General features: G+C 43.0%; 1 pseudogene; it reads right to left on the minus strand.

Annotated features, from left to right (window-relative positions):
* Positions 1-3,849: 3,849 nt before the first annotated feature.
* Positions 3,850-13,610, minus strand: part of LOC147603123 (mitochondrial outer membrane protein porin of 36 kDa-like) — an 85,697-nt pseudogene continuing 75,936 nt past the window's right edge.

Consider the following 13,610-nt stretch of genomic DNA (forward strand, 5'->3'; position numbering starts at 1 on the left):
CCCAAGTACGAAGGTTAAGCACTATGGGATGTAGTTGGAAAAAGTAAATGGTGTCAGCGAGATTAGTAAGCACCACATCTCCTCTAAGTATTCCCATTACTAAAGTAGGGTCTGCATCCCTCTCTGTGTTTTGATGTATTAGAGTTAAATCTCCGAAACTAAGATCTTCTGTTAGGTTAATTTCATATTGTAGCAATGAGAGGGTTAGTGTAAACAAAAACAAAGTAAGGGTTTGAGGAGGGGCCCGAGGAGTCATTGGCAAGAACCTATCTCTAAGGCATGCTCGATAAGTTGACGTAACTCATCAGCTTACTCATATCATCGATTCCGTCCCCTAAGGGCGAGTTGCTGCTCCAATTCATGTATTGAGGAGCATGGAAATTGTAGCTTCTCTGGCCTCCTACGCAGTTGCCTATGAGCTCCGTATACCTTCTCTCTGTTTCTTCTCTTGTAGTTATGTGGGTGGTTACTTGGTCCTGAGCCTCCATCAGCTGCTTGAGACGATCTTTTGCTAGTGTTATTACGCAGAAGCGGCAACTTCACGATGTTATGCCGGCTCCAATTTTAAGTTGCCACAAAGCGCTTTCATAGCTTTTAGCTAAGTGGGTAGACCTTTGGCTACTGGTGAGGTGCTGGTTGACATGTTCGAGAACTTGCTAGCGACTCTCTAGCATCTGCTCCATTGCCTTGTTCTTTGCACTAATATTCTCATTTAGTTCTCGTATCTTCTCTGCATGGGCTTTGTTGAAAAGTTCACACTCAGTTTGCAGGCTAGTTATCTTTTGTTGAGCGGTAGCATTTTCTTCTTTGAGCTCACTTATCTCTCTGGTAAATCCCTCTTCTTTAGCTTGAAAGGTGGCATGAGCTTCTTTAAGTTGGGTCCTGTGTTGTGCTTTCGTTTATTTGTTATGTTCCACTTCTTTCTGGAGTTGCTCTTTAGCCTGTTCGATTTGCGTGGTGAGGGTCTCATTTTCCTTGTCCCTCCTGACAATTGTCTTGCTTCGTAGCATATTGTGTTCTTCCAAAGGCCCTCATCTTTGCTTCTTGGCCCTCTGTGGCCATTAAACTCTTAACAATTGTATCTTTGTGTGTGGCCTTGGCTGCAGCTAGATGTTCTTTTAAGGCTTGCACCTGGCTTGTGGTGGCTTTGATATTCTTCCATAGCTCGACATGCCTATGTGTAGTAGATGTGTGGTCATGAGGTGGCACCGCCATACTTATTGTTCTTGGGACCATACATCTATGCTAGTGGAGGCAGAGCCTTCTGTTTCTTGAAGTTGGAGTTGTAGCAACTGGTCTATTCCTTCCAAGCTTTCTTGTGGGAATGTATCAGCATATGTGGGCATTGCCAACTACTCTAAGAATGAACTTGTGCCTTCGAGGGAGTCAAAGTCAAGGCGTCTTCATTTGCTATGGCTGGGACTATGCTTTGGCCTTTTTGCTTGCCCTAACTGCAGTTCTGTTGTTCGCTGTGCAAGATCCGCCATCACCTCAGCCTATTGTTGGGCCTGTGAGGCACCCTGTTCTTGATGGGTCGTGGGTATCAGAATGTTGCTTGCATGGCTAAGAATTTTGGTTAGGAGGTAGGGGTTGCAAACCTTCGATAGTGCTGCATTTCCTTGTGTAGGTACCATTCCCAACAATCATCTTCCTTTTCCTCATGCACTCTAGCTATTCTGTGAAGAGGTATGTGGTTGTACTTGCCCACTGGCTTTATCTGTATAATCATGGACATGGCACGACAGGCTCTCTCATCATTTTCTTCCTTGATGTTCTCATATTCTGCCTCGTTAAAATTGTATGAGCTTCTTCAACATATCCTCCACTGGCATCTGATCAATGTGATGGAGGTGTGTTTTTTCTGGAGGTGGCGATTGAAGGGCCTCTCTAGTCATATTTTCTATGATATGTACTTGCTCCTTGGATCCATTGGGCTTTGTGATGGTTCCTCTTTTGGTATTCTTGTTGTAGGATTGGAGGTACTCTGCACATAGTGTTTGATTGAAAGTTATAGGGAGTACCTCAACCATCTTTCCCAAGCCCACCTTCTCCAGCTTGTATTGCACCTTTCCCAGCTTGTATTGCACATCTGTTTCTTTTAGAACTTTGAGGCATTCGGGGTTGTGGTACTGGAAAAGAAGGTCACCCTCTTCTTTTTTGCCATAGGAGATTTGGTGGTGCTTGCTTGGGTGACTGATGGGGTCTCTTCATACTCTGGGTCGGAGCCTTTTGTGGTAGCCATCTAAAACAAAATCAAGAGAGCATTAGCATGTGCTGACTGGTAGGAGTTCAAGAGCTCTCGATACATGTGTGATATGTTGTGTAGAGGGTAAAATCTTGAAACTAGCATATAAAAGGTTGAAGTTCATGGTCGGCTAGGTGTTTCACGACGTGAAATGCGACTTGTTGCATGGCGTGAAATGGCAGGGTTTTTTTTGGATGTGAACATGTACGTGATCCTCTAAGAGATGTATGTATGATGGGAAGAGGGTTGATATGGTGAGAAACAACATAGGTGCAGTGTTGTCGTGAAATAACAGAGTTAGCATTTCACGACTTGAAATGGTATTTCACTGTGAAATAGCAAAGACGTGAAAAGGTTAGTCACGTGAAAGTGCATATTGCATTTCATGACGTGAAAAGGGTTATTTCGTGAAAGTGTAGATTGCATTTCACGACGTGAAAAGGGTTATGGGGTCAGTTGTGTATTTGTTAGCTATTGTCTTGGGATCAATTACATTAGTTAGAGCAAGCACTAACATCAAACGGAGGCATGAGATGTGAAAATGGTTTGGTTGTGAAATGGTAGGGTTTTGATTTCACACCGTGAAATAGTAGACTACTATTTCACGTCTTTAGATATTTATGTCATGAATGATTGTAAGGGGAAGCATTCAAGTGCATGACATTAGATGATGCAAAGTAGGAGAATTGATGAGATAAAAAAGAAAACAATCAAATGCAAGCATTATAGCATCGAGAAAACATGTAATAGGGTTTCAATCATGATTGAGTTTATTTCACATGAGAGGAAACATGATGAGAAAATTGAAGTATCCACATGTGAGATTGATGAGCTCCTACTTGAGAAGTGGAGGCGGCAAAGTGTTGGGCTGAAGAAGCGCACTTGATGGACAATCGGCAGAGCGTAGAAGAAGAATTTTGAAGAAGATGAGTAATGCAAAGTTCAAGAAAAGGGGACGATAATCGTTTTTATGGTCCAGCCCGTTGGCATGGCGGCTATCTTATTTCGGTATGCTATGTGGTAGACACCCCATTTAGTGATGAAGGCTATTTTCTCCTGTCTTTTGGCGCCATTTTTACATGGTTGTAGCCACTGAATCCATCCAGAAATGAGTACATTTCCTTTCCAGCTACCTCATCCAGCAAAGAGTTTGTAAACGGGAGTGGAAAGGGATCCAAGGTGGTTGCGGCATTCAGCTTGTGGTAGTCCACACAGATTCTGATCTTCATGTTCTTTTTGGAAACTACCATATCCAAGCAGCTTTCTCTAGTGGCCCAATGAAACCTACTCTTAGTAGTTTGTCGATTTCTTCTTTGACTTATTTGGCATAGTTGGGGTTCATTTTGTGCCTTTGTTGTCCAACTGGTATGGCTCCTTCTCTTAAATTGATGCTGTGTTGGAAGAATTTAGGGTCAATGCCCTCCATGCCCTCGTACGATCAAGCAAAGATATCTTGGTATTCTTTTTGTAAGGAAACCAACTCTTACTTGAATTCTTCTTCCAGTTCCAGTCTAATTTACTTCACAGGCTTTTCTTCTCTTTCATCTCCTAGATTCGCCTCTTATAGTCTTTTCGAGCTTACTTTCATCTCCTAGATTCACCTCTTATAGTCTTTTCGAGCTTACTTTCATGGCATTTTTCTTCTGGTTCTCTTTTTGCTTATGCACCCAATCACGAATCTCTTGAATCTTTTCCTCTTGCTCCAGATTCCGGGCCCATTCAATCTCTTCCGAGGCTTTCTCTTGCATGGTTTTACTGAGTTTTGTTCTCCTGGAGCCCTCTGGTTTTACGAAATCTGATTCTTTTTTCTTCATTTCTTTGGCTGCTTCTTTCGCATTTTCATCTTTTGCTTCCGCATAGTGTCCCATCAATTCATCCACATGTAACATGTACAAGGGCACCAGGTCAAGATGTTCGGCGGAGTATTCTACCTTCTTCATCATCATTGAAGCCTTCTGACATATTGAATGTCTTTGCATGAATTAGACTTTGAGCAGGTGTTACCGATCCCTTTACGTCGGAAAGATCAACATGAACTTTTCGCTTCTCCTTTTTGATAGAGATTCTATTTTTGTTCTAGTCCTGCTTTACTTTTCCATGTCTCAACCAGGGTCTTCCCAAAAACACCTGGTAAGACCTGGTGTGGTTTTCAGTGGTTATGACCACCAAGTTGACTTGAAGTCTACTTGTTTGATTTTCATTTGGACATTCTTAATAATTCCTTTAGGAACCACCATTATATTATCTGCCATTCTTATGTTGAATGGAATGAGCTCCCATTTGAGACCCAATCCCACTACAGTTTTCTTAGTAATTACATTTACTCCGGATCCACCATCTAGTAGTGCATCATTGATGAGCATGTTGCTCAGTTGGATTGTGACTTTGGCCACTTCATCATCTTTGGATGCAGGGAGTTCCTCATCTTGCACTCTATTTGTGGTTTCTTCTTCTTTTGAGTGCTTCAGCTCCTTGCTTAGTCCTTCAATGCCTACCATCAAGATTTTAGCCTTGAGTCTTGGACATAAGTCTAGCACATGTCTCAGCAGAACTTGTCTATCCAATAGCATTGATACTATATTGGTTTGTAACCAATTAGCATCCTTCTCGCTTTCTTCCAAGCAGATTTCATTGTTATGCTCTGCACGCATCTTGTGTAGATTTTTGCCTACTTCCGGGTGATCCGTGATGACTTCGCATGAGCCACCCTCCTTTTGCTTGCCTTGCCTTCTTTCTATTTCCTTAGTGGTTTGGATCCTCACCTTCTCTTATTCCCAGTCCACAACTGCCTTCTTGTGGGCTTTGGGTCAGGCCTGATTATCTAGTGGAGTGATTACTACACCAGATTCATTTGCTTTTGCCCTTGTGACTGCAAAGATGTCTTGAACCTCCATCTGTATGTCATCTGCCTGTATCATGTTGGCACTTGGTGGATTTTTTTTTAGTTCCATTAATTTCGCATGTCTTTCTTCATCATGTTTTTTCTTCATAGCACATTCTGCCTTAGTGTAGCATGTGAAGGTTGTAGAACCACCGGCATGTCCTTGGCTTCTTCTCCCTGAGTAATTTCCGTAGTCTTTGCTCCCATACCTTCCCATCCCTGGGGGTCTTCTTTCCGCTCCTTCCATGGGAGCTCTATTTTTAAAGTTGTACTTGCAGTCTTATGTACTATGATTGTACATGTTACAAATGGTACACATTGGTGGCACTGTGCGTTTCTCCTTGAGGTGGCCTTCCTGTTTCATTGAGAGCAGAATATATTTTTTGTGGAATTCTGAGCTTTTGCTCGTTTTCATGTCTTGCATCAGCTGCTTCACCTGTAGCACAAGTTCTTCGGGGCTCATTTGTGCCCTCGCGATTTTCTTCATTTTATCCTTCCTTTTCTTTACTGCCACCACTAGAGTGTCTTACGAGGTATCGCTTGAATCATCCTCCTCAGTTGTGACACTTTTTCTGAGCTTTCTCTTTTGTTTTCTTTTTTGACTTCTTTTATATGCCATTTTGGCCAGCTCGACCAGTTCCTCGAACTCCTCTTCAGTTTCTGCCTGCCTGTATAGATGTTTGGCATAAGCCCTTGGACAAACCAATCTGCAACTATTTGCATTATTGAGGTTCGGGTTTGTTCTGCCACTCTCTACCCCCTCAAGCTCAGCAGTTTTGTTGCATAAGCCTCTACATCCATGTCTTCTTGTCGGAATACTCTTATTCGATCACATAGTTAAGTTGCACACTCTTATCTTGTGGAATCTCCCCAAAAAAGCAGTCACATGACCTCTTCATAAGTTTGGAAATAGTTGTCTTGGTATCTTGACACCAAATTCGTGGCTTTGTCTTTGAAGGTGTTCATGAAAGCATCTCTACTACGGATTTCACTCAGCTCTGGTTCTTCCACATCCCGAGGTCTGGCCACTTTCCAATATTACTCAAACCTCCTTACATGTAGATGTGCATCTTTCCCTTTCTCTCCTGAGAACATCGAAAAAATTTTGGCTAATGATGCCATGGCTCCCTTTAAACTTTTCTGGGGGTTTTATTGTTGTGGTTGTTTCTCGTGGTTTTGTTGCTCCACCCTTCTTGGGCTTTCTGGACCCGGGCTGTGCACAACTTCTAGCTCTTGGCACTCCTTTTCTTGGTCCAAATTGTGCTTGAAATCTGATGCTCCCTCTTGCTCGTGTGGGGTTGTAGAAGTTTCCACACTATCTTCCTGATTGGAATGGTGCAAGAAACTCCTAATTGCGAGCTTCCTAGAGGGTTTCTTGGAAGGCATTACTTTTCTCCATCCTCAGGTTCACAATCATACAAAACACATGCATGACTCCATTTTTGCTAGTTGGGTTGTGTGGTGGAAGGTTCTCTGCACTAACTTGCCTAGAAAAGCCCCTCCATGCTATGGCTTCTCCATAGACTTGTTTCAGGGATCTAATTCTAGCAAGATTAGTTTGAGCGAAACTAGAACTTTCTCTTTAAGAGTTTCCTTTGCCACCTGAAGGTGCAGAATGCTACTCAATGGAGACTTTTTTGCTCCACTGCAATTTCCTAAAAAGGAAAGATTTTCGACCTAGTTACGGTAGAGGTTTTCGTTAGCAGGAAGTTTTCCAGCGAAGTTGCTGTTGAGATATCGAGCTCATCTAGTGAGGCGGTGGACACTGATGACCCGCCTTGGGGGATAGGCCCCACACTTACACCACTGGCATGGTTGGTGAGATCATGGATGATATGCGGCTCCAGTGGGATGACAGGCTGTGTGACAGCCATTCTGGAGACTGACATAGTTATAGCGCTAGCTTATTTAGTTGGGTTCACACTATAGAGAACCCTAGTATGTATTTGGTTAACTTTCATATGGTGTGTACTCTTATCTTTGTATATGGTGTGAAGAAGAAGATTTTCAGCCTCTCACCTTGTGTTCTCTTCTAGGGTTTTGTGAGTGTGTGTGTGCTTGCAAGAGCTTAAGCTCTCTTCTCCCCTGCATCTTTTCATGGTATCAGAGCTTGGTTCATGCTAAGGGGCTGAGCTACAACAAGCGCAAGAGAAGCACAGGAAGCGGTATGAGGGTAAGGGCTTCAACTACTCTTCCCTATTTGTGTTGTTGACTACACCCTTGTCAGGAGCTCTACAGGAGGCATCGACAAACGATCTCTGATTGAGGAGCTTTCTTCACGGGAGTAAAGCTATAGGGCAGCTATACTGTCCTACTGGACAGGGACAACATTTTTTGGGCCAAAAACATGTTTCGAGCGTGTTAGGACCTCCGTTTTTCAGAAAGCAGGTGATTTCGAGCACTGCGGGTAAGTCATCGATTCTCTGCAGAACTCTGTTTTAAGAATTGTAGGAAGACAGATTGGCTGTGCAGACACTATGTGTGCTGCAAGGAGGTCAACAGTTGCCATTGGGTGTATGTATACACATTGAGGTCACTGGTTGTGACATTTGAGTGTATTACAGTACCGCTGCAGAAAATACAACAGTTTGTGCAGGACAAACTAGAGTACTGTTTCTGGTAAATTTGTGTGTCTGGCAAGATGTCAAATGATGGCATAAACCAGATTGTTGCTGAGAAGCTTGATAAGAACAACTTCCATGCTTGGAGGTTCAGGTTGACGAATTTCCTGATGGGAAAGGGTTCTTGGGACTACATAAAAGGTGAGCATGAAGAGGCACCGGAGATACCGAAGATTAATCCGACTGCTGCAGATGTGAAAGAGTTCAAGGATTGGAACCAAGGAACTAGAAAAGTTATGTATTAGCTCTCTATTAGTATACAGGACACCATGATTGGGCACATATAGGATGCCAAGTCCCCCAAGGAGGCATGGGACACCTTGGTAAAACTCTATGAAACAAATACCAAGGCACGCAAGATACAGTTGAAGAATGAACTTCATATTGTGGAGAAAAAGAGTATGTCTGTGAATGACTATGCATTGAAGATAAAGGGTATTGTGGAATCCCTTGCATCTATTGGTGTTTCAGTAGATGATGATGATAAGGTGGAAGTCTGTCTACGTGGTCTCGGGCCACAATACAAGGCGTTCAGACGTCTATTCAGACTCCGGAAAACATTTCTAATTTTACAGATTTGGTGTCTATGTTGATTATAGAAGAGAAGAGCTTGGGTGAAGACCAACAGTCTTCACAAAACAAAAACAGTTCAGAGCAACAGGTCTTCTACACAAGTTCAAGAAGAAGACGAGGTAGAGGATGCCATGGACGCAGTCAAGGAGGTGGCTGAACAGGTAATTAGAATTATGGCCAGCAGCAGCAGCAACAACAACAATCCCAGAATTCACAACAACAACAACAACAACAACACACAGGTGGAAGAGGCCAATTCAGAGGCAGGGGGAGTCAAAGAGGTCGTGGAAATTGGCAAAGGCAGTATAATGATACACGTGGATGCTTATATTGTGGTAAGCCTGGACATGTGCAGGCAGATTGTTATAAGAAGCAGGCTGACATGCAAAATGGAAAACTACAGCAAACAACTATGCATCCTCGAACAGAAACAATAAGGATAAAGAAAGGTTGTTTGTTATGCAGCATGTCGTTAATGCCATGTCTGAAAATGTAGAAGCAGCACATAAAGATGATGTATGGTATGTTGATTCAGGTGCTTCGAACCACATGACAAGTCATGGGGAGTGGTTCAAGGAGATGAAAAACCTTGAAAGACCAAGTTTTGTGGAAACAGGGGATGACACTGCTCATCCAATTGCCCATGTTAGAGATGTGCCATTGTCTATGCAGAATGGCAAAGTGAAGTACCTTGCAGATGTATTTCATGTTTCGAACATAACAAAGAATCTGGTTTCAGTTGGCCAGATGATTGAGCAGGGTTTGCAGGCTCGGTTTAACCCTGATGGTGGTTGTTATGTTGAAGACTTTAAAGACAAGTGCAGGTTAGTTGCAAAAGGCAACAGAGTGGGTAAAATGTTTACATTGAATGTAAACATGCTTGAAGTGAGTGCTACGATGTTTGCAAATGGTTCAAGAATTGTTACAGACACAGACATTTGGCATAAAAGAATTGGACATGTGAATGTGCAGAGAATGAAGTCTATGCAGACTAAAGGTATTGTGACAGGGCTACCAAAATTTAAAGTTGAAGGTATGTAGAGAATATGTTAAGCATGCCAATTTGGAAAGCAAACAAAGCATGTATTTCCACGTAACAGAAATGTGAGCAGAAATGCACTAGATGTTGTGCATTCAAATGTATGGGGTCCTACGAAGACTATGTCTATGGGAGGCTGCAGGTATTATGTGACATTTATTGATGACCACACAAGGAAAGTGTGGGTATACTTCATGAAGGAGAAGGGTGAGGTGTTCACTCGTTTTCAAAATTTCAGAGTTATGGTTGAAAAGCAAACAGGGAATGTAAAGTGCCTACTAAGGTCAGATGGAGGGGGAGAGTACTTCTCCAATGAATTCTCTGAATTTTTGAAGAAGAATGGTATTCGGAGACAGTTTACATGCAGATACACTCCGCAGCAAAATGGAGTTGTTGAGCGGAAAAATAGGCACATTGCTGAGATTGCGCGAACATTGATGGAAGAGAAGAATATGCCACATAGCTATTGGGCTGAGGTTGTTTCTACAGCAGTTTACATCATGAACTTTCCAACTGTAGCTATACATGATGTAACTCCAGAGGAGAGGTTTACTGGGCAGAAAACCTGATTTGTCTCATCTAAAGGTCTTTGGATGCATTGCATATGTGCATGTGCCAGATGAGCTGAGAACTAAGCTGAAAAATGTGTGTTTATTGGATACTCCCTTGAGCAAAAGGGATACAGGTGTTATAACCCTGCTACACGTGAGTTGAGGGTATACAGGGATGTTGTTTTCGATGAGATGAGCAACTGGTATGCTGCTAAAAAAGAAGCTGTTGGGATTGATGTGAGTGGAAATGTGGTTGCACAGAATGCAAGTCAGCAATCACAGTCTTTGAGTGGACCAGTGGAGTCCTCATCTAGTGGTTCAGTTGATAGACCATAAAGTGGCAGGCTACGTCATAGTACCAGTCCTGCAAATGTGATTACTACATCACATAAAGGTAAAGAGAAAGTGGTTGAGCCCCTTAGTATGCCTGACATTTCTACAGGGCATTCTCATGTTGATGGAGAGTCTAGTGGCTCAGAGATGAGCCTTGATGAGGAGCTTGGGATACCAGCTATGAGAACACCTGGTGTAAAGAAGGCTATGGAAGCCATGAATGCAAAGCTGCGAAGATCTGGGAGAGTGAAGAACCCTGTGCAGAGGTTTACCTATGATGGTTATGTGGCACATCACTATGCATACATGGCAAAAGTTGTGCAGGTTATAGAGCCCACATGCATTGATGAGGCTATTGGAAATGTGTGTTGGGAGAAAGCTATGGATGAGGAGATGGATGCACTATATGGAAATGAGACTTGGGATTTAGTGCAATTGCCTGAAGGCAAGAAAGCCATTGGATGCAAGTGTGTGTACAAAGTAAAACATAACAGTGATGGAAGTATAAGCAGGTACAAGGCTAGATTGGTAGCCAAAGGATATGCACAGACATATGGCATTGATTATGAGGAAACTTTCAGCCCAGTTGCCAAGATGGCAACAGTGAGAGTTGTAATAGCAGTGGCTGCGTTAAAGAAATGGTCTTTACATCAGATGGATGTAAAGAATGCATTCTTGCATGGGGATTTGCAAGAAGAGGTGTATATGTTGCAGCCACCTGGTTATCAGGATGTGAGTCACCTCGAGCATGTTTATAGGTTGAAGAAAGCCTTGTATGGCTTTCTTCAACCTTATGAGGATGTGAGTCACCTCGAGTATGTTTGTAGGTTGAAGAAAGCCTTGTATGGCTTAAAACAAGCACCAAGAGCATGGTCTGACAAGATTTCTGAATATCTTGTATTGGCTTTCATGTAGCCAATACAAGATTTCTGAATATCTTGTATTGGCTTTCATGTAGCCAAGGTAGATTTCTCGTTGTATGTGAGACACAGTGATAGAGGGGTTGTGCTTGTTGTCATCTATGTAGATGACTTGATCATTACGGGGGACCATGATGTAGAGATGTTTGATGTAAAGATCTTTGATGTAAAGATCTTGCTTAGATAGAAGTTTGAGATGAAGGATCTGGGGGAGCTCAGATATTTCTTGGGCATTGAGGTGATTGAGTCACCACATGGTATTAGATTACTGCAGAGACAGTATGGCGGCTTGGACATATTGTCCAAGTATGGTATGATAGGCTGTAAGTCTATCTCAGTGCCATTGGATCAGAATGGCAAGTTGAGTGCAGATTCAGGAGAGATTTTGGAGGATCCTACTATGTATAGGCGCATAGTAGGAAGCTTGATCTACATGACGATCACCAGACCAGATTTGAGCTATGCTGTTGGGTTGGTGAGTCAGTTTATGTAGGTTCCACGGAAGCCGCATTTGGATGCATTGAGACGCATACTGAGGTATGTGAGGTCTACTTTGGATTATGGACTATTTTATGAAACTGGGACATAGATATGTGTACATGGGTACACAGATGCTGATTCGGCCTGGTAGTATCTCAGATAAAAGATTTACTAGTGGCTTTATGTTTTCTTTGGGAAGTGCTACTGTGACTTGGAGCAGCAAGAAGTAGCCTACGGTTGCTCTATCCAGCACAGAGGCTGAGTACAGAGGTGCTGCTATGGCAGCATGTGAGGTAGCATGGTTGAGAAAGCTACTTGCACATTTGGGTCTATCAGTGGATAGACAAGTTGTCATTTTCTGTGACAATATTAGCAGTATACAGTTGGCCAAGAACGTAGTTTTTCATGCTCGCACGAAGCATATAGAGGTCCACTACCATTTTGTCAGAGAGAAGGTCTTGGCAGGAGACCTTGACCTTGTTTATGTCAGTACACAGGATCAGGTAGCTGACATCTTCACCAAAGCATTGGGTACAGAGAAGCTCCACAGATTCAGGGCTTCGCTTAGTGTACATGAGATGGAGTTGAGCTCGAGGGGGAGTGTTGAGATATTGAGCTCATCTAGTGAGGCGGTGGACACTGATGACCCGCCTGGGGGATAAGCCCCACACTTACACCACTGGCATGGTTGGTGAGATCATGGGTGATATGCGGCCAATGAGATGACAGGCTGTGTGACAGCCATTCTGGAGACTGGCATAGTTATAGCGCCAGCTCATTTAGTTGGGTTCACACTATAGAGAACCCTAGTATGTATTTGGTTGAGTACATTTCATATGGTGTGTACTCTTATCTTTGTATATGGTGTGTTGAGTGTTGAGTGAAGAAGAAGAAGATTTTTAGCTTCTCACCTTGTGTGTTCTCTTCTAGGGTTTTGTGAGTGTGTGTGTGCTTGCAAGAGCTCAAGCTCTCTTCTCCCCTGCATCTTTTCAGTTGCTCGGTAGAGTTCCCCAGCAGGATCGCCAAGTGTGTCTTGCCAATTTCCCTCTCGGAGGAATGGCAAGACAGCAGTTTGAAGTAACAGACCGATCAAGAAATGCCGTGGGAGGCAAGTAGCCACTCGCCAGAGCTTTTGGATTCAAACACCATCTCTAGAGTGGTCATGGGGACACTCAAAACACCATCTCTAGAGTGGTCATGGGGACACTCAAAACACCACTCCCCTTTAGAACTCCACAAACTCTCACTCTGCTACATAATTCTCTCTCTCTTTCTCTAGTGCACATCATGTTTATTAAAATAGAGACACAACACTCTTATTCAACACATTACAGAGAGTAACACAGATACAACATTGCACTGGATTACTTTTGAAATCATTGCAGGATCATTACAAGAGCATATGATCATGTTTGACTTCTCACTACTGGCTGTTAACTATTAGCTGTGAGCTATGAGCAGCATGCAACCTCTTTGCAGTAGTGATCAACCACCCTTTTAACCTTTGTCTTCTTGATCTTGGAAATGGCTATTCTAGTGGTTTCAGCCCGCCACCTTCACACGTACAGTACCGAGGTGGTGCTCACGACATGGAAGTGGTCCGGCTGTGCACTCTGTCGCCACTGAGTTGCTAGGTGCAACACTCTGTCTATCTTCTTTTCTTTTGAAGGTAAACGTTGTATTAGATTTTTTGTTGTCCCATGGTACCCATACTTGTGCGGCTCCTTGATAGTATCCATGGGTTGTTAGTAAGTCCTTTCTTACCCACCTCTTTTGACTTCTTAACTGTGCTTGGGTTTGTTTGGGATGTTGCTTCTTCTCCATGGTGTGGTTCCCTTGTCCCTTGCATTGATCCTTATTTTGTTGCTTCGACACCACTGAGGTGTTGACATGATCATAATAGCCTTGGGCTTTGAGCTGGGACTTGGCAATCCATTGTTACCTTGCTGGATGCACATAGTGCTTTT

Source organism: Cibotium barometz, chromosome 65 (genome assembly GCF_041138505.1).
Source record: "Cibotium barometz isolate CiBa-2024 chromosome 65, ASM4113850v1, whole genome shotgun sequence".
Classification (NCBI taxonomy): Eukaryota; Viridiplantae; Streptophyta; class Polypodiopsida; order Cyatheales; family Cibotiaceae; genus Cibotium; species Cibotium barometz.